General features: G+C 42.3%; 2 non-coding genes across 2 annotated transcripts; one reads left to right on the plus strand and one right to left on the minus strand.

The window, feature by feature from the left end:
• Positions 1–255: 255 nt before the first annotated feature.
• TRNAC-ACA (transfer RNA cysteine (anticodon ACA)) lies at positions 256–327 on the minus strand. Its single transcript has one exon. It is a non-coding gene; the product is annotated as a tRNA-Cys (tRNA).
• Positions 328–4,192: 3,865 nt separating this feature from the next.
• TRNAW-CCA (transfer RNA tryptophan (anticodon CCA)) lies at positions 4,193–4,265 on the plus strand. Its single transcript has one exon. It is a non-coding gene; the product is annotated as a tRNA-Trp (tRNA).
• Positions 4,266–24,453: the final 20,188 nt, after the last annotated feature.

Here is a 24,453-nt window from a genome sequence, read left to right on the forward strand (position 1 = left end):
GCCTCTCTGTCCCTCACCATCTCCCCGACCTTGCCCAAGTTCATTGCATTGGTGATACTGGACCCCAATTAATTAATTAATCCTGGATCCCAACTAAAGAAGAGCAGACGTGCCTGGAGAAAGTGAAAGTGAAGTCACTCAGCTGTGTCCGACTCTTTGCAACCCTGTGGATAGTAGCCTACCAGGCTCCTCCGTCCATAGGATTTTCCAGGCAAGAGTACTGGAATGGGTTGCCATTTCCTTCTCCAGGGGATCTTCCCAACCCGGGGATCGAACCCAGGTCTCCCACATTGTAGGCGGACGCTTTACCGTCTGAGCCACCAGGGAAGTCACAGAAAATCCCGTGGTTGGGTTAGAATCCTCAGGAGGAATGAGATCAGCCAGTGCAGATGTAAACTGGTCAGGTCTTGGTCTTGGGCCAGTGGCTCCCAAGTTCCGGAACCTCCATAAGATGAATTTAGTTGGAAAAGGACAGTTTTTTTTTTTTCTAGCTTTATTGAGGACAGATATTTTTACTTTTAATAGTTGATTATTTTAACATGCCTTTGGAAAATTTATAAATATAGCATCTTACTCATGATTTTATAATGCTCAAGATGGGTAAAAAATTCAAAAGGAAATCTCTTCAAAGAAAAACAGAGATCATACCGACATTGTGTGCCTATGGAAAGAGTCACCAGGGTGAGAGGTGACTAACTGAAGTTTTGGCAAATGCTGAGTAAGAACAAGTCTGACTCTTATTATCTCAAATCTGTGCCTGTTTAATCTTGATGTCCAAACTAAATGATTCCAAATTTGTGAAGCTTTTATTTCTGATGTGGAGTTCAAGGAAAAAAGATAGAAAAGGGGGATGATCGGAGGAAAAGGAAGCAAGTAGGGAAAGCCTTGGGCTCCCCAGGTGGCACAGTGGTAAAAAGAATCCGCCTGCCACTGCAGGAGACGCAGGAGACATGAGTTTGATCCCTGGGTCGGGAAGATCCCCTGGAGTAGCAAATGCAACCCACACAAGTATTCTTGCCTGGAAAATTCCATGGACAGAGGAGCCTGGCAGGCTACAGTCCACAGGGTCACAAAGAATCCAACATGATTGAGCACAACAACAACAGGAAAAGCCTTATATGCAAGTTCTAAATATCAGATAAAGAAAACCAGCAGAAACAGATCCTTTGAATTCAGTGCACAAAACAGTCTTCGTGAAGATGCAGCTCTATTTCACTTAGAATCTGGCTCTCTCTCGAGTGTCCTGGGGAGACAGGCATCTCATTTCCAGAGGGCCCCAGAGAAACAGCTATCGCTCGCCATTCTCCTTGCCAACATCTTGCACAAACAGCACGAGACAGTGGCTTATCCTCACAGACAGTACAGAGCACTCAGAAACTGGTTCTTATGGCAGAGACAAGGCTCTTGGATGGGTTGACTCAAAAAACAGGATATTTTTCTAGTTCCTCCCCCCACTCCCCATTTTCAAACTACCTCTTCTAATTGCATACTTGCAGTTTATAGGAATTTAATAGAAAAAAAAAGCCCAAGAAATGTCAGAGGTGACAAAGCAACATATCAGATCAACTCTGCAAAGGTCACAGAAGCCAGGAACCAGTCAGCAGATTTGCCAGAATAAAGTCCTAGAACTTCACATTTTAGCCCCTAAGGGATGCTCTGTGGTCTCCCACAGGAGGGCCCAGCCTCTGCGCTAGGACATCCCTCAGCCTCATCTCTGACTACTCCAGCTCGGCCTAGTGGGACTCTCTCAGCCTAGTGGGAACCTCTTCGTTTCTCAAGACTCAGCCCAACTTCCCTTCTTTCAGAAGATCCCTTGTTCCCATGTCCTGAGTTAGATCCAGTGCTTTGGGCTCCTGCAGTGCCCTCTCCCTCCCTGCCTCCCTCCCTCCTTACCTCCCTTAGTAGATCCTTTAGCAAATTTTTACTGAGCACTACTGTGTTCTGTTATTCTTAAGCACCAGAACTATAAAAGCAGCACCTGTTTTCATGGAGGGTACATGGGGATACAGCTTCCAGAAACCACTCCAATTTATCATTCTTTGGGGTTTTGGTTTTTGTTTTATTTTATTTAAAATATTGTGTTCATTTCAGGTATCCAGCAAAGTGATTCAGTTTTGTATACACACACACACACACACACACACACATTTTTTTCAGATTCTTCTCCATTATAGGTTATTGCAAAATATTGAATATAGTTCCCTATGCTTTATAGTAGGTCCTTGTTGTTTATCTGTTATATATATAATAATGTGTATCTGTTCATCCCAAGCTCCTTATTTTTCCCTCCCCACCTCTTTCCTGCTTTGGGAGCCATAAGTTTGTGTTCTCTGTCTGTGAGAACAACATGCTTTTTGATAATGAAAGTTCAGTGATGAAAACAAAAAGGAGGGAGGCGGTTTACTGAAGTTGGAGAGACAGACAAGTAAGTGGTTGTTGAAGGGAGAATTTTAAGCTGAGACCTTGATGACACAAAAGAGTCATAAACGAAAAGATCTGGAAGGTCAGTGGGGACAGAATAGGAAAAGGTTTTAAGCCCCTTAAGACCTCTTGGGAGTTTCAGGAACAGGAACAAGGCCAGTGGGGCTTGTGTGAACCAGTGAAGAGGGGATCAAGATGAGGTTAGAGAGGGAGGTAGGGGCCAGGAACCACGGGCTTTCTAGACCATGGAGAGGCATGTGGATTTCATTCTGAGGGTGGCTGGAAGCCACCCAAAGTGGTTTTCAACCAGGAGGAGGTGGGAGGATCTTCTCAAAATCACCGCAGGAGTTAAGGACACCCTTGTTTGCCAGACATTGTAAATCCTCAGGTCTGGGGCAGGCTGGGCATCGCAGGTGGTGAACCATTGACCAAGATCTCTGTCACATCAGACTTGTGTTCAAAGCCATGCCACATCTTCCCCTCACTCACCCTGCCTTTCCCTGCACCTAACCAAACTGGCTGCTCCTCCTGCGTCCTTTTCCAGCATTGGCAGTTCATGGCTCTCCAAGTCCTGCTTTATGCTGCCTACACGGCCTCGAAGAAATTTAACCAGACTCAATCCTGATCATTTTATCATCAAAATATCTTTTGATTTGGCCTCTCATTACCACTGTCAACTGTCGTAGTTCAGTGCATCATCTCCCATCTGACAGTCACAACAGCCTCCTATACTTGCTCATGGTCTCCGCAGGCCAGGTATTAACATCTTCCGTACTGCAGCCAGCGTGCTCTTCCTAAAAGAAAGAATGGGATCATGGTGAGCAAATCTCCATCTATGAGGGCGTCTGCTGACATTTCCTTCCCAGATATTATTGACTCTCTTGCCTGTTAAATATCACTAATAACTCCGTATGCTTACAGAATAAATTTCAAGTCTTTACCATGGCTTACCAGACCCTTTTGAATCTGCCTTCAATGTACGGTCCCTTACATCTCTTTCATTCTATTTCCCACAGTTACTTCTTGCTTCTAGAACATTCCCTGCCTTTTCATGCCTGACTTCTCACAAGCTCTTTCCTCCGCCTAGAATGCCCTTCTTCTCAAGCAAACTTCACTTGTTTTTCAAGTTCCAGCTCAAATGAATCCTCTAAAAGTGTACATGCAGCATTCTCCATGCCCCCACATACAGCATTTAGCACTTTACATTCCTGGACTTCTGGTTTAGGTTATAAATATTTTAATCCCCATGAACCTCTCAAGAGCAGAGCCTGGGTCTTATTTATCACTTTATTTCTAGCACCTAGTGTAGTGTCTGGCACAGACCGCCTAAAAAGATACTTGTTGAGTGGATAAACCAGTGAATTACCTTCAACTCCCACCCCCGTTTGCCATACATTTTGATATCCGCCCCCTCTTTGCAAGCAAACACAAAAAACAAACAAGATCCAAAACTTCAAGCCAGTTCTGTTTGATGGCCCCTGTGGATGCTTCCTCAGCCACAGCTTTAAATAATGTAAGGTGATGCTAAATTGGAATTATCTTGGCACAGTTAACTGCATCTGAGATTTAACTGAGTTTAGGCCAAAAGATTTCATTTTTCAAGTGGTTTGCCAAAATGGCTAGAACAGAAACAAGAAGGCACTGCTTTAAATATAGTTTGCTTCCTCTTCTGTTCAGAGAGTTATTGGCCCACTTTGAAACTGGAGAAAGCTCTCCAGGGGACAAAAGCAACGATCACTTCTTTTAGTTTAACTACAGGTAGGACAGGGCTTCCCTGGTGGCTCAGAGGTTAAAGCGTCTGCCTCCAATGCAGGAGACCCGGGTTCGATCCCTGGGTCAGGAAGATCCCCTGGAGAAGGAAATGGTAACTCACTCCAGTATTCTTGCCTGGAGAATCCCATGGATGGAGAAGCCTGGTGGGCTATAGTCCATGGGGTTGCAAAGAGTTGGACACGACTGAGCCACTTCACTATACACTATACAGGTAGGGCAGCCACTCAGAGACACTGAAGGGTTTGTCCTGGCACTTTCATTTGGGTTTACCCGAGACAGTGCTTTGCTGCTGCTGCTGCTGCTGCTGCTAAGTCACTTTAGTCGTGTCCGACTCTGTGTGACCCCATAGACGGCAGCCCACCAGGCTCCCTCGTCTCTGGGATTCTCCAGGCAAGAACACTGGAGTGGGTTGCCATTTCCTTTTCCAATGCATGAAAGTGAAAAGTGAAAGTGAAGTCGCTCAGTTGTGTCCAACTCTTAGCGACCCCATGGACTGCAGCCCACCAGGCTTCTCCGTCCATGGGATTTTCCAGGCAAAAGTACTGGAGTGGGATGCCATTGCCTTCTCTGAGTGCTCTGCTAAGAACTTGCTGATGAAAAAGCAATATTATTAATGGTTGGCTGTGCTTAGGAATCTAGGCAAGGGGATCAGCAAGATCTAGAAAGATGTGTATATATCTCCCTTAAACAGAGGTTTGCCCACTGTAATCACAAAGTAGCAAAGGCAGCTTCGGGGCTGAGCTGGAAGACTTCTGACACATAAACACAGAGAAACACAACCAGAGCCTGGGGAAAAGAGGGCTGCCATCACACGGAGAAGACCCCTGTTGGTTTCCTTGGATTGTTCGTCTGTGTCCCTCTTTGCCTCGCCAATCGGAAGGGGCTTCACTGAACTGTGCTCCCACTCTATACAATGTTTGTTGCCCAACTTTAGGATGAAGCCAATTCCACACTGGTGCTTTTCCATCTCCTCACTATAAAATAGGGGAATTCCAGTCCAGGAGGGTAAGAGTCTTTGTGATCAGACGAACCAAAGATTGTTGACAAAGGGATAAGGCACATCTCAGGGGAGGCTGCGTGGGAGCTCTGGACTCTGAGCAGTACCTAGGAGAAAACTTTCCTAGGTTTCCTATAGCTCAGATGGTAAAGAATCTGCCTGCAATGCAGGAGACCCAGATTCAGTCTCGGGGTCAGGAAGATCCTCTGGAGAAGGGAATGGCAACTCACTCCAGTATTCTTGCCTGGAGTATCCCATGGACAGAAGAGCCTGGCGGGCTACAGTCCATGGGATCGCAAAGTCAGACACGACTGAGTGACTAACACTAACACTACTAGAAGAAAACACGAGAATTAGATGTTAGAGAGGAGGAGAGTGCTGCCCTGGAGGGAATGCTGATGGACAGAAGGCAGAGACAGAGCAGGGCGAAGTTTGTCTGAGGACAGTTAGTAAACCTATTTGGCAGGAGAAGTAAGTCCCATCTTATCTGTCATTTAAATCTTTAATCTGCTAAAATTAATCGAATTTTTCTATAGGTTGAGTACTATACTAGAATCCTGGGGAATCAAGAAAAAAAAGACAGTTTATCCTCAAATAACTCAGAGTCCAATGGAGGAATCAGCCTGGTAAACCAGTTCAGAGTGATTGTGATGGATGCTGTGGTAAGAGGTATCAACGAGTGCCTTGAAAGCTCACAGAGAGGATGGCCTGATTGTCTGGAGGATCACAGAAACCTCCATGGAAGTGATGACATTTGGATGGGGTCTGGTGGCTCAGACAGCAAAGAATCTGCCTGCAATGCGGGAGACCTGGTTTCGATCCCTGAGTTGGAAAGATCCCCTGGAGAAGGGAATGAATACCCACTCCAGTATTCTTGTGTGGAGAATTCCATGAACAAAGGAGTTTGGCAGCCAAAGGAGTCCATGGGGTCACAAAGAGCTGGACATGATTGAGTGACTTTCACTTTCTTCAACATAAGCAGGAGCTTGCTAGGTCTGCAGAAGAGAGCTCCAGCCAAGAGAATAAGTTTTCTCTAAACCTTTCCTCCATTATTGTTCACCATGAACCTTCACAGTTTCCTTAATGGTTCTCAACGATGCCAGACTCACTTTTGGCCCACTCTTTCAGCTTGTTACCTGTTGTATGTGCCACACTCTGGATGCCCGCTCCTTTATGCCAAGGCCCAGCACCTCCCTGAAGCTTTCCACATGATCTCTCCAACTCTAGTTCATGGGAGAAATGACATGAATGCTGATACATCTGAGATTTCCAGCGATCAGGCAAGACAGTGCACAGCAGTGTAAGGACTGGCATAAATTCATATGAAACAACCGTTCACGGGGGTCCTTCTACGCCTGTGCCCAAAATCATCTCAGGAAAATGCAACACCAAGTTAGCAAGTGGCTGTCACTATTCCAGCTCAAGGTGTTCTTTCTCTGCTCAGAAATTCTAAAACGCTCTTAGTTTGTACTGCCAATTTAGAATATATAAATGCTTCATTTTAAAAATAAATTCATCATTTTAATTGTTTCTTGTGTGTCACTAAGTAGACAATAGTTGGTTGTATAGTCAGCTGTTATCTACCTAACTTGACCATAAGGTCCTTCAGGACAAGACCCAACTCTCATGTTCTTCTATCAGGAGCATGACCCTGCACCGCAGGGCACCTGTAGCAGTCCCAGTTACAATGATTACTTGATGGCCCTACTCAGAAAATCCCACGAACCAGCCCTGTACTGGAAACATCCATCCACTCAGCTGAAGGTACACAGAAAATATTCGATTTGTTGCTTTTCTCCAAAATTTCCCAACCATCTGGTCCTGAAGACAAAATGTCTCAGAGCCTTGCCTCGTATGTGACAGCAGCTCTAAGGTATTGATTGGATCTGATACCATTTCTTTTATGCAAATGATCCTTAAAGCTACGTCTCTGGCCCCGACACGTCACGACATCTTCAAGATTCCCATTGTCCTCTAACCTCAGTCCTAAACTCAATGCGTCCGGAATGTCCAGTACGTCTTCATCCTTACCCCTGCTCTTTCTCCTTCATTCTCTGTTTCGGTGAATGGCATCCATTCTGTGGCTCAAACCAAGACCCCACAAGATATCTTTCACTTCTAACAGGAGTAACTGTAACATTGATCACTTGAAGTGCTGTGCTCTTGAGAGTGAAAGGAGGCACTAGTAAGTAACTACTCTGACGCAACCAGGATCCGTGGTGACTCTCCTGCTTATTTCTCTCACCACTTGATGACCCATCAATCAATCATCAAGTCTTGTCAGTTCCATCTCCTAAAGATCTCTCAGACTCCACTGACCCCGTTTTTGTTGCCTTTATCTCTTGCTCTCAGTTTTGCAGTTTCCAGTCCATATTCTACCTAACAGAGGCATCTTTCTGAAATATACATTTGAGCAAAACTCTTCAGTGGTCTTGGATTTTATTTTTAAAGAAACAAGTTCAAGCTCAATATTGTCCCCATTTCCCATTTTTAACCCCCACTTTCACCGCCCTCGTCTCTTATTACCCTTGCGATTTACACTGCAACCAGAGGACGGTGCTTTAGGTTCCCAGCAAATGCCGTACTCTTTGACCATGCAGCCTCTCCACACGCTGGGCCCAATGCCCCAAACCCTTCTGTTTTCTCACATCTTTCACGTGGTGAACTATTCTTTACCCTTCAACACCCCTTCAATCTTAGCCCAAGGTTTACAACTAACCTCCACCCAGCAACTGGAACGCCTCAGCTAAAACATAAATCTAACCATGTCATTTATTTGATTGAACAATTCAGTGATTTCTGATCTCCTGCAGCAGAAAATTCGACCTTCTTAGTGGATCTCTGCACGTATTGATTTTCACTGCTCTACGTTTGCTCTCACCATTCCTTGTGCCTGCAATGCCTTTCCATATTTCTGGGGGTAGTGCTGGGTTTCAGTCTTGGTTCTAACACTTATTGGTAGGTGATCTTTGGAAAATTTTTAATCTATCTTTGTGTGTTAGCCTTATACTCAGTACAATAAAGATAATCATAGTATTAATCTCAGAGAGTTTGGGGGGAAGGTGACACAAATGAGGATTTTAAACAATGTACATAATAAACTCTCTGAATATTAGCCATCATTATTAGTATCCTTATAGTTACTGATGTTCTAGACATTATCTCCTTCCAGAAATTCCTGCTTAGTCTTCACGTTTCATTCATTCATTCAGTATACAGTTTTTAAACCCTACAAATCTTCTACACGTTCTCTGCTGCTGCTGCTGCTAAGTCGCTTCTGTTGTGTCCGACTCTGTGCGAGCCCATAGACGGCAGTCCAACAGGCTCCGCCATCCCCGGGATTCTCCAGGCAAGAACACTGGAGTGGGTTGCCATTTCCTTCTCCAAAGCATGAAAGTGAAAAGTGAAAGTGAAGTTGCTCAGTTGTGTCTGACTCTTAGCAACCCCATGGACTGCAGCCTACCAGGTTCCTCCATCCATGGGATTTTCCAGGCAAGAGTACTGGAGTGGGTTGCCATTGCCTTCTCTGAGACATTCTCTAGATACTAAGAAATAAAACTGAATCAGGTAGTGCTTGCTTTCAAGAATATCAAGATGGTGGTAATTTCATAGTAATGTCTCAGTATCATCTGTTCCTATGGCACCTTCTCCATGAGGCTGTATGATCTTCAGAGACATAAACAGATATATTCACTCTTGATCCCCCAGGGCCTGGTATTCTTACTGGCACACAGGAGGTTCTCAAGTAATATTTGTTGGAATATATACTGCATTTCGGAGAAGGCAATGGCACCCCACTCCAGTACTCTTGCCTGGAAAATCCCATGGAGGGCTGCAGTCCATGGGGTCGCTAAGAGTCGGACACAACTGAGCGACTTCCCTTTCACTTTTCACTTTCATGCATTGGAGAAGGAAATGGCAACCCACTCCAGTGTTCTTGCCTGGGGAATCCCAGGGACGGCTGAACCTGGTGGGCTGCCGTCTGTGGGGTCGCACAGAGTCGGACACGACTGAAGTGACTTAGCAGTAGCAGCAGCATACTGCATTTAATCATTCTAGTCTCACACAACTCTTGGCAAATACTATGCAAGTGAGTCTCAAATTCATAAAAACCACTTTATACCAGTTCTAAAAATTGTCCTTGTTTCTGCTATGCTAGAGAAAATAAAAGTGCTACCGTACTGTTTCATGAGAAATCATGAGAAACACTGGGCTGGATGAAGCACAAGCTGGAATCAAGATTGCTGGGAGAAATATCAATAACCTCAGATATGCAGATGACACCACCCTTATGGCAGAAAGTGAAAAAGAACTAAAGAGCCTCTTGAGGAAAGTGAGAGAGTGAAAAAGTTGGCTTAAAGCTCAACATTCAGAAAACGAAGATCATGGCATCCGGTCCCATCACTTCATGGCAAATAGATGAGGAAACAGTGGAAACAGTGGCTGACTTTATTTTTGGGGGCTCCAAAATCACTGCAGATGTTGATTGCAGCCATGAAATTAAAAGACACTTACTCCTTGGAAGAAAAGTTATGACCAACCTAGACAGCATATTAAAGAACAGAGACATTACTTTGTCAACAAAGGTCCGTCTAGTCAAGGCTATGGTTTTTCCAGTGGTCATATATGGATGTGAGAATTGGACTATAAAGAAAGCTGAGTGCAGAAGAATTGATACTTTTGAACTGTGGTGTTGGAGAAGACTGTTGAGAGACCCTTGGACTTCAAGGAGATCCAACCAGTCCATTCTAAAGGAGATCAGTCCTGGGTGTTCATTGGTAGGACTGCTTGAAGCTGAAACTTCAATACTTTGGCCACCTGATGCGAAGAGCTGACTCATTTGAAAAGACCCTGATGCTGCAAAAGATTGAGGGCAGGAAGAGAAGGGGACAACAGAGGATGAGATGGTTGGATGGCATCACTGACTCAATGGACATGGATGTGGGTGGACTCCGGGAGTTGGTGATGGACAGGGAGGCCTGGGGTGCTGCGGTTCATGGGGTCACAAAGAGTTGGACACGACTGAGCAACTGAACTGAACTGTACTCTTTTTTTATTTCTGATAATTTCAGAAGTCTGAAAACTTTAGACAAAAATATGTGACAGCCTGTTAAAAGTTATGGGATGGGAATGAAACATTTATTTAGACTAACTTTTCTTAGTAAGCTTCATAAAAATAAATATTGTATATTTCTCTGAAGCATTAATATCAGTACTGTATTGTGGGCAAATTTCAGCAAGGATCATCCAAACTTCAAGTCTTCTGTCTGTCCCGCTTTCCATACATCCATCTATCCACCCATTCATTCACCAATTAATGTCAGTTAAGCTTAAACTCTATCAAAAAATGGTGTCAAGTCACTAAAGTCTTAATGCATCTCAGTCTTTCTTTTTTTAACATTTTAATTTTATTGGAGTATAGTTGGTTTACAATGGTGTTAGTTTCAGGTGTACAGAAAAGTGATTCAGTTATACATAAACACATATTCATTATTTTTTGGATTCTTTTCTCATATAGGTTACCACAGTATATTGGGTAGAATTCCCTGTGCTATAAGTAGGTCCTTGTTGGTTATGTATCTTATATTAACATACAGTAGTGTGTGTATATTCATCTCCAGATTTATTCCTCCTTCCCCCAGATTTCCCCTTTGGCAACTGTAAGTTTGTTTTTGATATCTGTAAGTCTGTTTCTACTTTGTAAATAAATTCATTTGTATCTTTTTAAAATTAGCTTCCACATGAGTGATATCATATGTTTGTAGTATTTCTTATAGAGTCATCAGCATTAGAAGTAGGATAAAAGAAAAAGACAATATGGATGTATAATTTCTCCTTAACACTTTTATTATGGGTATTTTTATCTCATCATAAGCACTTTTATCAGTGTTTATGAGCATCACCAACTCGATGGATATAAGTCTGCGCAAACTCCAGGAAACAGAGGAGGACAGAGGAGCCCGATGTGCTGCAGTCCACGGGCCACAAAGAGTCAGACACGACTGAGGACTGAACATGCCACATTTGGGGATAAGTTTTTTTGAAGAAAGAAAAATATTTTTTTTTACATTGCTTTGGGAAAGCAAACCTTAATAAATAGGTAAAAGTCTTGAGAATTTAGTAGAACTAGGACTTCAAGGCCTAATGAGCAAATGGAGAGAAATGATCATATGGTTCAAAGTTAGACAGTAAACCTCCCATTGCTCGCTTGGCAAATTGTAATCATTATCAGTGCCAAGTACGCTAATAACACTAATAAATCCAATCCCCCAAACCGAACTTAATTGACCTGGAATAATTGCAAAGAATACCAGTCATAGTAAAAGGGAAAATGCTTATCATGGACTCTCTCTATGTTGCACACTCTCAGAAGCAACTTGTCAAGACACACTTTTTTTAAGGAAACCCCACAAGAGCAAATCAGTCACCAGAGTCCGTGGGGTTCTACCCTCTCCAAAAAGTCTGATCTGTATTGAATCAAAGAAGAAAACTCTCCAGGCTTAGACATGTCATTCCCTGAATAGTTGTAGAGCTCCACCTGCTGAACAAGGAACAGAAAGCACACCCTAAAGCCAGGAAATCTCAAAGGTGATAAAAAGTTGGGATCAAACCTGTGATGACAAGAAAACTATCACATAGTCTTGCGAGACCTCATTTTTAGAAGCCCTGAGCCTACTACATTTCAGCCAAATTCAGTTAACTTCGTTAAACAGCAACAAGCAAAAGTTGTATTATTTACTTGGCATCATCTATCCCTATGAGAACAGTCAGGAAGTTGGGGGAATAATATAGGGCAATTTCCAAGCTCACCTGTCTTCCTTCTACTGTATATGGGGACCTTTAGCTTCTAACCCTATATAGAACCAAGACAAATATATCCATCTGTGAATAACAGATGACAGCATTACAGAAGAGCTTGCTTTCTCTCTCTGCTCCAAAACCACTGCCACACTTTTCAAGTGTTTCCCGAGAGGATGGACCATCAGCACTTCCTAATGTATGATGCTCACCTGCTCTTCTGAAAGCAACCCATGAGCTCAGAGGCAGCATCTGAAGTCATTTTCTTCTTTGGGGTGCTTTTTAGTAGCATGTGACTTGAAATCTGAAGAGTCTGGCAGTTAAGACTTCTTCCATGAAGGACCTTAGGAAGACATTCTGCCAAAGAACAACTCTCAAGCCTTCTGGTCTCCCTTGTTGTCCGAAAGATTCTAATTCCTCATTAGCAATTAGTCATTGTTTTCTAGGATCCCAAAGGCTTTCCTAGTTACCCCTAAAATGTAAATACTTTCTTCTATGTTTTATCTGTGACTTTTGCTCCTTCACTTTGAATTCTATTTTACTGTTTGCTGACTTATTCTGGAATCATCAGCTCAATGGTTGGGTACCTCCTGTCCCCTCCTGGTGCCCAGAAGCAGCTCTCTGGCTGGAGGCAGTCATCTGCAAGGGGACTCGTGGATAAGGACCACAGGAAGCCTCTGAGAGACCATGTGAATCAGGCCAGCCTTTCCAAGTGATGAAATGAACCTGCAGGAGCCTTGCAGGCAAAGGTATATTTTGGGAGGCACTGTATATTAAAAGTTAAATCCCTTGTTTCACATGAGTATCTCTCTCTTGCTCGCTTGCTCTCTCTCTCTCTCTCACATACACACACACATCCTGAGACAAAATAGATACAGTCTTTCAATTCTCATTACATCTGATTGTCTCTTTCTCTTTTTCACTCTTTCTATTTCAATCTCTGTGTCACTGTCTCTCTGTGTCTATCTTTATCTACTTCTCCCATGTTACTTTCCCCAACGTATCCCTTTAAATAAAATAAAGAAATCCTATCATCAAATGGCTGTCACTAATTGGTCACATGAGCCAATGTGACCTACCCCATTCACAAGTTATTCTTCTTGAACTACAGAGACCTGAATGGATAAGGGTTTTCCAGGAAAGAAGAAATGGATGTTTTTGTATCAAGATTTAGATGCTTAAAAATGGTCTAGCATGGGAATTCCTCAGTAGTTAGGACTCTGATCTTTCACTGCCAGGGGCGAGGGTTCAATCCCTGGTCAGGGAAATAAGATCCCACAAGCCATGCCACGTGGCCAAAAAAAAAGAATGGTCTAACAGTCTGCCAAAAGATACAGATAAGAGGAATACCTCTGGAAATACAGAGTGCCCTTCTTCTAACTATGCCCAGGCAATAATCAGGAATTCGATAACTCTCAAGGAGTGCTATGGAGCTGAAGCCAAAGTCCCATGATGCCGTCAGGATTCAGATAAAGACTCTTCTGATGATTTTGGAAAATTGATTGTATTCAACCTTTACTATAGGCATGTCTCACACTAGTGTTCCACAAGTTTGTGATGAAAAGGACTAAAGGCAATTTCTTGTTTCCATTCCTCCCCCACATCAGTGGCCACATCAACATCTGGTGGACATGCTGAGTGGAATGTTAAACAGCCTTCCTGATTGGGAGGAGGAAAGTGGAGCATTAGTACGAAAGAATAGGAAAGATAATCAGAGAGGACAAAAACAAAGGAGAAAAGCACTTTTAAGAAACTTGGAATAAATATATTCCAACTTGAGAAACGGGTGACAATAAATGAAAATTTACTAAAGGTACTCATTTCTAAAGTAGATTCTAAGAGAGTGTTTTTCACATATGAAATTGGCATAGATTCTAAACTGACACCACCTAGTGCTGTTAAAGATTCAGTGGAAAAGGGACTTTTCGGCTTGTCATAAAAGGGTATGAAGGTTTTGGAAACCAGTCTGATGAAGCATCAAGACCCTTAACTTTCCTTTTCATGTCCCTGGACACAGTAATATAGAATTTTGGATAGAATTCTAAGCATATATTCTGAAATAGATTTAAAAATTAATGCACAGAGATGTTCATTACAGCATTATTCATCTTGGTTAAAGAAAACAAAATTGGAAACAATCTGAATATCTTCCATTAGGGACATAGTTAAGGAAAACTCATTTGCAAGTAGCTTTAAATATAGAGAAATGTTATAAAAAAGATGCTATGAGAAAAGATATGATCTAAACTATGATGATAGTAAGAAAAACTGAATGTGCACTTATAAGTACTTTTTTCCTTTTGATTTTTTGAGGTCTTACAAAATCTCTTATAATATGAAGATATTTCTTCAACAATCATCCTCAGAAAACTGAACTCAAAGGCAAAAATGCAAACACTTGTATAAACCTTCTGACCAGACACACCAACCAACTCTCTGGTGCATGACTCCATGAGAAAAGAAACTGTATAAATGTTTCTTTCTGAGGTTCTTAGACTCTCTGACAACTTTCTATGTTTATCCTTTATTGGATTAAAATTACCACAGCCCCAATTACCAAACCACATGCAGAATTTTCAGAAATCCTTTGGAGCAGCTGCCCAATCCTCCAGGGTTTTTCTGCAGTTGCAGACTTCAGAAGGTTTAGCTAAACGGGGTATTGCATGAAAATATCGTGTTACCAGTTGACTTGCAAAAGTTCTTTGGTAAGATTTTAGTAACCATGTTTTGGTGAATAAATGGAGCAAGGAGAGTGAATCATGTCCTGAGATGCCTTTGTCTGGGAAAACCTATTTTTGGTTAGAAACCTCTCCCCTTAGGACCTTAGGGGTGGGTGCAGGGAACCATCACTGTCAGCAGTACCTACATCTGTCTAAATGTAGTAGACTCTATTATACAGAATGAGGTACGTCAGAAAGAGAAAGACAAGTACTGTATATTCATGCATATATACGAAATCTAGAAAGATAGTGCAATGATCCTACATGCAAGGAAGCAAAGGAGACACAGACATAAAGAACAGACTTTTGGACACAGTGGGAGAAGGAGAAGGTGGGATGATTTGAGAGAAGAACATTGAAATATACACATTGCCATATGTAAAATAGATAGCCAGTGGGAGTTTGATGTGTGATGCAGGGAACCCGAAGCCAGTGCTCTGTGGCAACCTGAAGGGATGAGTTGGGGAGGGAGATGGGGAGGGGGGTTCAGGCGAGAGGGGACATGTGTATGCCTGTGGCCGATTCCTGTTAATGTATGGCAGAGGCCATCACAATGTTGTGAAGTAATTATCCTCCAACTAAAATAAATAAATTATTAACAAAAATAAATGTGGTAGGCTCTCACAGAAACTGCGGGTCTGATAGCTCAACCTTATTCTTGATTTGTCTATTCTGGAGAGTTATAGTTGTCAGATATAGGTACAGGGAATATTTTCATAACAATAACTTTTTATAGGTAATCTTTCTTTAACTTTTTATTTTATGTTGGAGTACAGTTTATTAATATGGTTGTGTTAGTTTTAGGTGCACAGCAAAGTAATTCAGTGACACATATACATACATATACATGGTTTTTAAATTTTTTCATGAAATAGAATTTGTTGGATTTCCTTCCTGTTAGTTTTAGTGGTTTTATGTCCTTTCTAAGAAATTTTTACCTACCCCAAGTCACAAAGATACTCTTCTATGCTTTCTTCTAGGATCCTCAGTTTTAGCTTTTAATTATAGGTCTGTGATACATCCTGAATTAAGTTTTATGAGGTACAAGTTCAGGTTCCAAGTTGATTTTCCTATGCATCTGTTCAACTGTTCTGAAACTATCCTTGTGGGCTCTGTGTAACCTGATCAGTGATTGGCCCGTCAGCATCCTGAGGTTTCCCTGCCATAACTCTAATTGCATGATAATATCTCGAAATGTCTGTCTTTGTGTTTTCCTTTCCCCAGCATCCTGGTGCTTGCGTGACTTTTCTGTTTGTCAGAGGCATTTGCTTTGCCTGGAGGAGAAGTAGGATAGTTAAGTAGGAATTTAAAAAGCAGGAAACAGTCAATGTTCAGTATTTCTTTTTAACCTCTAAACAGGCTTTTGAATATCTGAAAAGAAGTCCTGAGGGAATCAGAGAACAGAATTTAGACCACAAAAATAGAAGTAGAAAGAGGATGAAAGAAAAATGGAGCATTGCTTCCCCACCAATACATATAAATAGAGGGTCATTTGGGTTGAGGAGCAGGAGTGTGTGGGGTAGAGGATGTACATGACCTTAGAAGAGGTGGGTACTGGGAATGCGAGGGCTGACCGGGCAGGACAGATACAGACCAGCAGGGTAGATACAGACCAGCAGGGTCAGCATCACGAACATTGCTAACCATAGTGAACAGCGCTGGGGATTCCTGGTGAAGCTCAACCAGTGCCTGTAGACCCTTGGTTGCCTTTCCGGGGCATCCTGCAATCTACCCAGCTGGGGAAGTGTTAGCTATTCATCTTGTCCTTGGCAGCTTCCGTTTTATAGTTCAATTGTTTGTTGCTTTCCATCTGGAATGTATAGGTAGTCACTGCTCCCCTCCATTTATTAAGAGCTTAGGGTCCCCATAAATTCTTCTCCCGATTCTTCTTTGGGGTGTTTGGGCCCTGAAACCCAGAGATGAGATGGTAGACAGTTCCTGTATTAAGACTTGAGCGTAGGGGGAACAATAGTGAAACCATTTACGTCACACGCTTACTATATAGTATTGTAATAATTCCTGCACTTTTCCTATCTTCCACTAGATTGTATGTTTAGGAGGGCAAAGATCTTGTCACTCTTGGTCAATATCAGACCCCGATGCCCAGTGCAGTGCCTGGTATGTTGTGGGCCCTCAGTTAGCACTATTGAGGTAAATTAATGATTCAGTAAAGAATGAGTGATTTCTAAACACACTGACTTTAGTGGGTTCCTTAGAGAGAATATCAAGATGATAATGCTTTTTATCCTAAACATGTAAGGTCTAAAACTTTAAACAATTAAGAAGCTAAACTATTAACAATTATATTTTTAGACTTTCCTGTTTTGTTGTTAAGACTTCCCAACCTTGGAAGTCTGTTCACAGTCTCCCATATTCATTCTTTGGAGTCTTGTATATATTCAGTGTTTCAAATGGTGAAGTCATTGAAAGGACAACACCCAGAGAGTTAGAGCAAGCGTACAGGCCATCATGAGAAAACTCCATTTCTTCTATTTGCAGGAAATAGTTTGACAAACATAAAATTATTAAACTTTTTCTTTTGTACTTGTGGTAGAGAGAATAAGGGTCCTCCAAAAATGTTCATGTCTTAATCCTTGGAACCTCTTACCATATATAGCAAAAGGGATTTTGCAAATGTGATTAATTTCAGGATTTTGAAATGAAGAGATTACCCTGGATTCTCCAAGAGGGCCCAATAGAATCACAAGGGATCCCTTAAGACAGGCAAGAAGGTCAAAGTCAAAGGAGATGTGATGATGGAAACAAAGAGGGAGATTTGAAGTTACTCTATTTCTGGTTTTGAAGGTGGTAGAAGAAGCCATGAACCAAGGAATGTAGGCAGCTGCTAGAAGCTGGAAAAAAACAGATTCTCTCCTAAAGCTTTCAGAAGGAGCACAGTCCTACTGACTCTTTGATTTTTAAGACTTCTGACCTCCAGAATTAGAAGCTAATAAATTTGCATAATTTAAACTACTAAGTTTTGGGTCAATTATTATATAACAACAAAAAACTAACACAGTTCTATAAACTTTACCAGTTGCATTAGGCATATTCAGAATGCTGGCTGAGAGGGGCTTGAGAAGAGCTTAATGAGGTGATGCTCAACTGGGACAGAACAGGAATTCTATAAACAGATCAGGTGATGCTAAGGAATTTAAATTATTCAGTTATGTATAAATTGCCTCATGAATATTTATAAGCATATGTCTGAATATCATAAACATATCCAGATTTTATATTTTTTATATATATATATATATATATGCACACACATCACACCCAAATACACACATATATACTATCTTGGGACAGGTGTAAACAAAAGAGTGTGATATAAGAGTACCTAATCCATTTTTAATTACACATGCCTTACCCAGACTTTCCACATATAGTACTGTACTTGAAAAAATAATGTTGTAAAAGTTAGTTTGAGAAGTGGGAAATAGAGTTCTTGGGAAGTAAATGAATGAATGATTAGAATTGGTTAATTAATTAATTAAGATTAAATAATGATGTACCTGTGTTTCGTGGTGGACCAGTGATTGATTTCATTGGGTTTTTCCAAAGACTGAAAAATACTGATCCTTGAGCAAAGCTGAAAAAATTCTGTTTGCTTTATCTAGTCCTAGGGTCAAGTTTAAATGTATAAATAGAAGCCATGAGTCGTGCTGCCAACTTCTAAGTCTGAAATCTACCCCAGTTACAATGTTTTGACAGATACCAATGAGACCCTCATAGTCAAAAGACACCCTCCACTTCCATTGTAATGCCTGAAATTCAGTTAGCAGCAATTTGTTCATTTAGGTGACTAAGATTTTTTACCTTAGTTTTCTCTTAAAATGCCAACATCCGTATGGATAGGGAATCTCTCCAGGTCATTATCACCAGCTACCTTAGCAGGAATAATTCATGTAGATTCCTTTCTAGGGGAGTAGGAGGTGGGAAAGGTGGGGAATACTAAAAAGGAAGAAAAGAGGACACCAGAATGTGCCTAAGGCTGGCCATAGCCAAGTTTAAGAACTCTGCACTCAAACAGTTACCAAACTTAGCTGCAAACAAAATTGCAAAGTAACAATTGCTACCAGATTGCTCTGTCATCTATCCCTGCAACAGCCTTGTTTATTAGGTGGTAATATGATTCCAGATTTAAAGATGCACAAAGTAAGGTATAGAAGTGAGCTTGAAGTGGACAAGTCAGGACTAAGTTTAAGTGCCAAGTCTGTAGGACTCATGATGCAGCCCCCATTCCTCTCGTGAAGCTTCTCTTTGGTACCAGCCTCTTCCCGCGCTGCCCCCTGACTTCCCATCTCAGACGCTCTGTGCTCTCCTGTCACCCTGTCACCCAAGCCCTCTCACACTAGAGCCCCCATTTCGATTGACTTCACACTCCTATCCTATTTTTCCCCTTGGCAGCAGAGCTGGGGTTCATTTAACTCAAGGAGGGTTGCAGAGGGCATAGAGACATGCCTGAGAGGTCTCCCATGGGCTTAGCAGGGAGTTCAAAGGGGCAGAAAGTTAGCAACCCACTGATTCAGTAATAAGCAGCAAACCATGACCGCACCTATATTCATTCAATGACCAATGAAGGCCACTCTTCGCAGGGTGCTACAGTAGCTGCCAGACAACTGAAGTCAGAGTTTGGGAAACCTGAGAGCACGCAGCGGAAACGCAGCCACACAAGCAAGCCTTCAGTGTAGGAAGAATAAAACACAAAAGAGAGTCTTATGCTGGAGCCCCAAACAGTGGTCCAGGATTGGAGTTTAGTACAATAAACAAAGCAAGAGTCTGATTGCTAGACTAGGACTCCAGGTGAAAGTCAGCTGAGCACAAGTGTGCCTTGACTTTGACTGACTCATCTGAGCCTCAGAGTTTCTGCCGGCTTCCTGGAGCTGATGTTGTATAGGCTGGGCCAGTGTTTTTCAAGCTGTGAGTCATGACCCATCCATGGTCATGAAGTTGGTTTAGTGGGTAGTAAAGAGCACTCATGAAAATAAATAAAATAGGGAGAATACCATGTGAAGATGAAGATAGATTGGGTTGATGCTTCCATAAGCCAAGGGCTTCCCCTGTGGTTCAGCTGGTAAAGAATCCACCTACAATGTGGGAGACCTGAGTTCCATCTCTGGGTTGGGAAGATCCCCTGGAGAAGGGAAAGGCTACCCACTCCAGAATTCCGGTCTGAAGAATTCCATGGACTGTATAGTCCATGGCATTGCAAAGAGTCGGACACGACTGAGCAACTTTCACTTTCCATAAGCCAAAGAATGCCAAAGATAGCCAGCAAAATACCAAAAGCTGAGACAGAGTCATGGAACTGTCTCCCTGAAGCCCTCACAAGGAAGCAGGTTTAAGAACTCTGCACTCAAACAGTTACCAAACTTAGCTGCAAACAAAATTGCAGAATAATCATTGCAAAAAATAACCAGAGCAATCTATCCCTGTAACAGCCTTATTTATTAGGTGGTAATATGATTCCAGATTTAAAGATGCACAAAGTGAGGTGCCTACTGGCACCTGTTCGTGAACTTCGGTCCCCAGAACTGTGAGAGAATACAATTCTGCTGTGGAAGGCACCCACTTTATGGTACTTTGCTACACAGCCAAAGCAAACTAAGACACATTCTCCAAGATCTCCCCCAAGTTGGCATTTGTACTGGAGGAAAACGGAACTTTTTCTAATACCACTTCTTTCCTTCTACTTGAGGTCAAGAGCATACCTCCTGTTTCTCCTCCTCCTCCTCATTACTGCCCCCTACCCATCAGCCCCTATCCTGGAGGCATTTGGGGGATGGAGTGAGCTTGTAGGGTGCTCAGGGTAGGTAAGTTGGGGTGGAAGGGAGGGAGGTTATTGCAAGTTCCCTTTTCCTACTTCATCTCCCACCAGCAGTTCAAACAGAACAAAATAAGACGCAAGACCACTGATCAAACTTAGCTCTGCGTCAAAAGACCAGCTAGTTCTAAGACTAAGGCAGACCATCAGGGCTGATGTGGCTTGGCATCTCAGAGGAGCAAAGAGACCTTGGGTAGTGCCTTCTCACTCCTTCATCTGTTTTCCTACAAATGCAGACCCTCTTTGGGTAATGAGAAAAGGAAAAAGCAGATCTGTGGAAGGCGAGCCAAGGCAATCCATGCTGGGCTGCCCCCAAATTAGACTGGAACCTTCACCACCTAGGAAAGCAAGGCACCGGCCCCCTCCGTGAGCCTGGATCCACATGCACATGTTGGGAGCAGGATGTGCTGTGTAGATCTGAATTGTTCCAGCTTCCAACGTTGCACCCAGGCCTTAAGTGGAATCACTATCTGTGGGAACTTTTGACAAGAGCTGGCAAGCTGAGCTTTTCTTTGACATGTAGCCGGGGGCGTAGCACTTGCTCTCACATGAGAGGCAGGGCTCTGCAGCCTGTGTGAGCCACAGGGCTTGCCCACCTTCAGCAGGAGGGGAAATTGCCCTGGTAAATTACCAAGTGAGGGGGAAATAGGAGTTAGAATCTCTATAGCGGAATTTATTGTGAAGTTCCAAGATTTTGCGAGAAGAGACCATTTTGACGTGTGGTGTCGTGCATGCTGCAGGCTCTCTTAAGCCAGGAAAGCTTTAATTTTGAATCACGAGAAAAGCCGTGACACACGATTTGAAAATATCCGGCCGTGCTTTGCCTTCCCTTACGGCAAATAAAAGTCTTGAAATAAAAATGTTTCCACGGATTTTCAGATCTTTGCATGGGTTGCTCCTTTAGTCACACGTTCTCTTTGATATTACTCACCGGCAGCTTAAATGGAAGTTATTAGCATGAATGAACACTCTTTTCTTAATGGCTGGATGAAATCCGTTGTGAAGCCCAAACAGTCAGACAGAGAAAAGCAATTAATAGAATTTGCCTTCCTCTAAAAGAAACTTGGAGTGTTTGTGCAGTCATGTGCTGAGGGAAATGAATATGGTGGTTGGTTGTGGGGGAAGGGGGCGGATAGAACAGACCCTGCCCACAGGTCAAGTCGCAAATGCGCTCCAAGTGAAAAACCCAAGTCTGCGACCTCGAGGAATTGCATAAATGTATCACAAGACAAGATTTGGCTCAATGCCTAGAAGCCGATGAGGTCACAAAACCGAGTACTCAGAAAATATGCCGTGGACCAGACTCTCATTCTATTGCTTTCCACCATAGAAAGAGGATCTCTTCCTCTTTTCTCCTGCCCCCCAACTGCCTGTTATTAGAAGTAAAAATGGGATTGCCAGGTGTTTAACTTATGTAATCTTACAAAGATGCGACATGTACTCTCTCATCCCACACTCGAATTTTAGCTGTGGCTCTTCTTGCTCTGTCTGGAGGCATCTCAGCAGTTAATGGGAATGATTCAAAAGATGCTACTCCAATTCTGGCTATTTTAAGATCCTTAGCTTTTCTTAGCTGTGGATTTCTTCTGTCTAAATCTGCCCGACTGAATTGGAAGCTGCCCAGAATCATCTTCTTTGGAAATTACATTTGTGCATCTAGGGTATATTTGTCGTTCCGCCCACACTCAAGCCACTTTTTGAGAAGTGCAGAGCAAGTCATGTGACAGTCATCAGTGTATTTGCACCCTTTTTTTGTTTAAAAACATAATCTGCATTACAAATTGCACCAATTCCTGTATGTAGTAAGTCATCATTCAATAAAAAGCCCAAATGTATGCCTGTCACATTCAACATAATAAACTGCAAGTAAATACATCTTTTCTTAGTCCAAATCAGTCAGTAAATGATGTCTTTATTTTCTCTGTTATGCACCAAGTTTGCAATCAGCTTGATTCTTGATTCTCTGAGGCCAAGACCGCACAGCTTCAGAGCAGGGAAAGAGCGTGTTTTGTCAGAAGCGTTTGGACATCTGAGGACAGGAACGTAGCCAAAGCAATCCATGTCTCCAGTTCTTTGCTTTACTTTCTTCTCCCCACTCCAGTATTATCGCCATCACCATCTTAACCTCCAGGTAGAAAAGACTTATTACACAGTGTCTTCATCGGAAGTGATGCTATTAATCTGGACGAGACGTTGTTCCCCGCGTGCTGTGGATGAGTCTGTGATTCATAAAGACGTATGGTATAGAAGAAACACTTCGGCTTTTTTTAAATTTCTTGATTGGAATATAATTGCTTTACAATGTTGTGTTAGTTTCTGCTGTAAAACAATGCACTTGGGCTTTAAAGTAAGACAAGACTGGGTTAGGACTGCTGTCTTCTAACATACATTAGGTCTTTGTCTTTGGAAATATTGCTTAACCTCTGAGATCTTCTATTTAGTTGTCTACAAGATGAGGATAATAGATGCTTTCCAAGATAAATGTGATGACTTTAAAATACATGTGTGTTGTGCTAGGTACACAGTACCTGCTCAATTAAACTTTAACTAGTAGCATAGATGTGGTCTTATGGAAAAAGGCAAGCAAGCCAGGCTATATTTACTGTGGACAACTTAATTTTTTAAAAAGATTTTAAGTCTTTACTGAATTTGTTACAATATTGCTTCTGTTTTTTGTTTTGATTTTTTAGCCATGAGGCGTGTGGGATTTTAGATCCCCACCAGTGACTGAACCCACACTTACTCCTTTGGTATGAGAAGTCTTAACCACTGGACTGCCAGGGAAGTATTAATAACAGTGGTTATCATTCTGGCTACCACAATCTCCTTTAATTGTGTAACAAGTAAGGTCGACTTATCATTTCCTTTTTGTAAATGAAACTGACACTCAAATATAAGTCAGACTTTTCTGCCCTAAATTTGGATTCCTTTTTCACGAAGATTATAACCACTCCATTGCCCTCTATTTGTACTTCAAACAATTCAAGCTTATTTCTGCCTTCAGATCCTCATACTAGCTGATTTCTCTGCCTCAAAAACTCTGCTTTCAGTATTTTACATATCTGACCACTTCTCTTTACTTGCGTTTCAACTCAAATACTCCCTCCTCGAACAAGTCTTCCCTGACTACGCTGTTTAATGCAGGCTCCTCATCCCAGCCACAGCCCCAAGTTCCCCCGGAAACTTTATATGTTTCACTGACCCAGGGCCCTCCTAGCAGTGCAGGAGTCACACGACATAATGGTTAAAACTGAGGGCTCAAGAATTAGGTGGTCTGAATTTAAATGTTACTTGTACCACTTACTGGCAGGGTGACCTTGGAAAGTGACTTGATTTTGCTTTCTGTACTTCCATTTCCTCCTCTATAAAATGTGGATGATGATAATGTCAGTGGTAGCATAAAAGTGTTGGGCGGGATTAAGTGGATTAACACACATGGAGAGGATGTGAATCAGTGTCTGATGAAGACATGCAATAAATGTGGATGAAACTTTCAGGGTTATGGGACACACCTCATTCTCCGATGTTATCTTATCTGCGTGTGTTTGTTTATCATCGTCCTCACCACAGGGAAGGCATGGAGCCTCCCATCTTTTTCACCATTCTGTCCCCAGAATCTAGAATGGCACTTAGTAGGGACTTGATAACTATGTGATGTTAATGAATGAGAGAACATTAGCTGTGTGTATATTAGAGACCAGCAAGCAAAGGTGTGATGAGAAAGAGGTGAGGCTAGAGTAGCTGCATATCTGGATGAGATGGTTTCTGGGGACTTTCTGCTTCTGTTTCACTGTGTATCAAGCATTTATTCTCTCTGTGCCTTCCAAAAGCCCTCTGTTCCTCTCTTATCTTGTCTCTGGGCACGCAAGGAAAGACCTCATCTAACCAGCATCTCCACAGGTGTGCTCAAGACC

This window comes from Bos mutus, chromosome 23 (assembly GCF_027580195.1).
Source record: "Bos mutus isolate GX-2022 chromosome 23, NWIPB_WYAK_1.1, whole genome shotgun sequence".
NCBI classification, from domain to species: Eukaryota; Metazoa; Chordata; class Mammalia; order Artiodactyla; family Bovidae; genus Bos; species Bos mutus.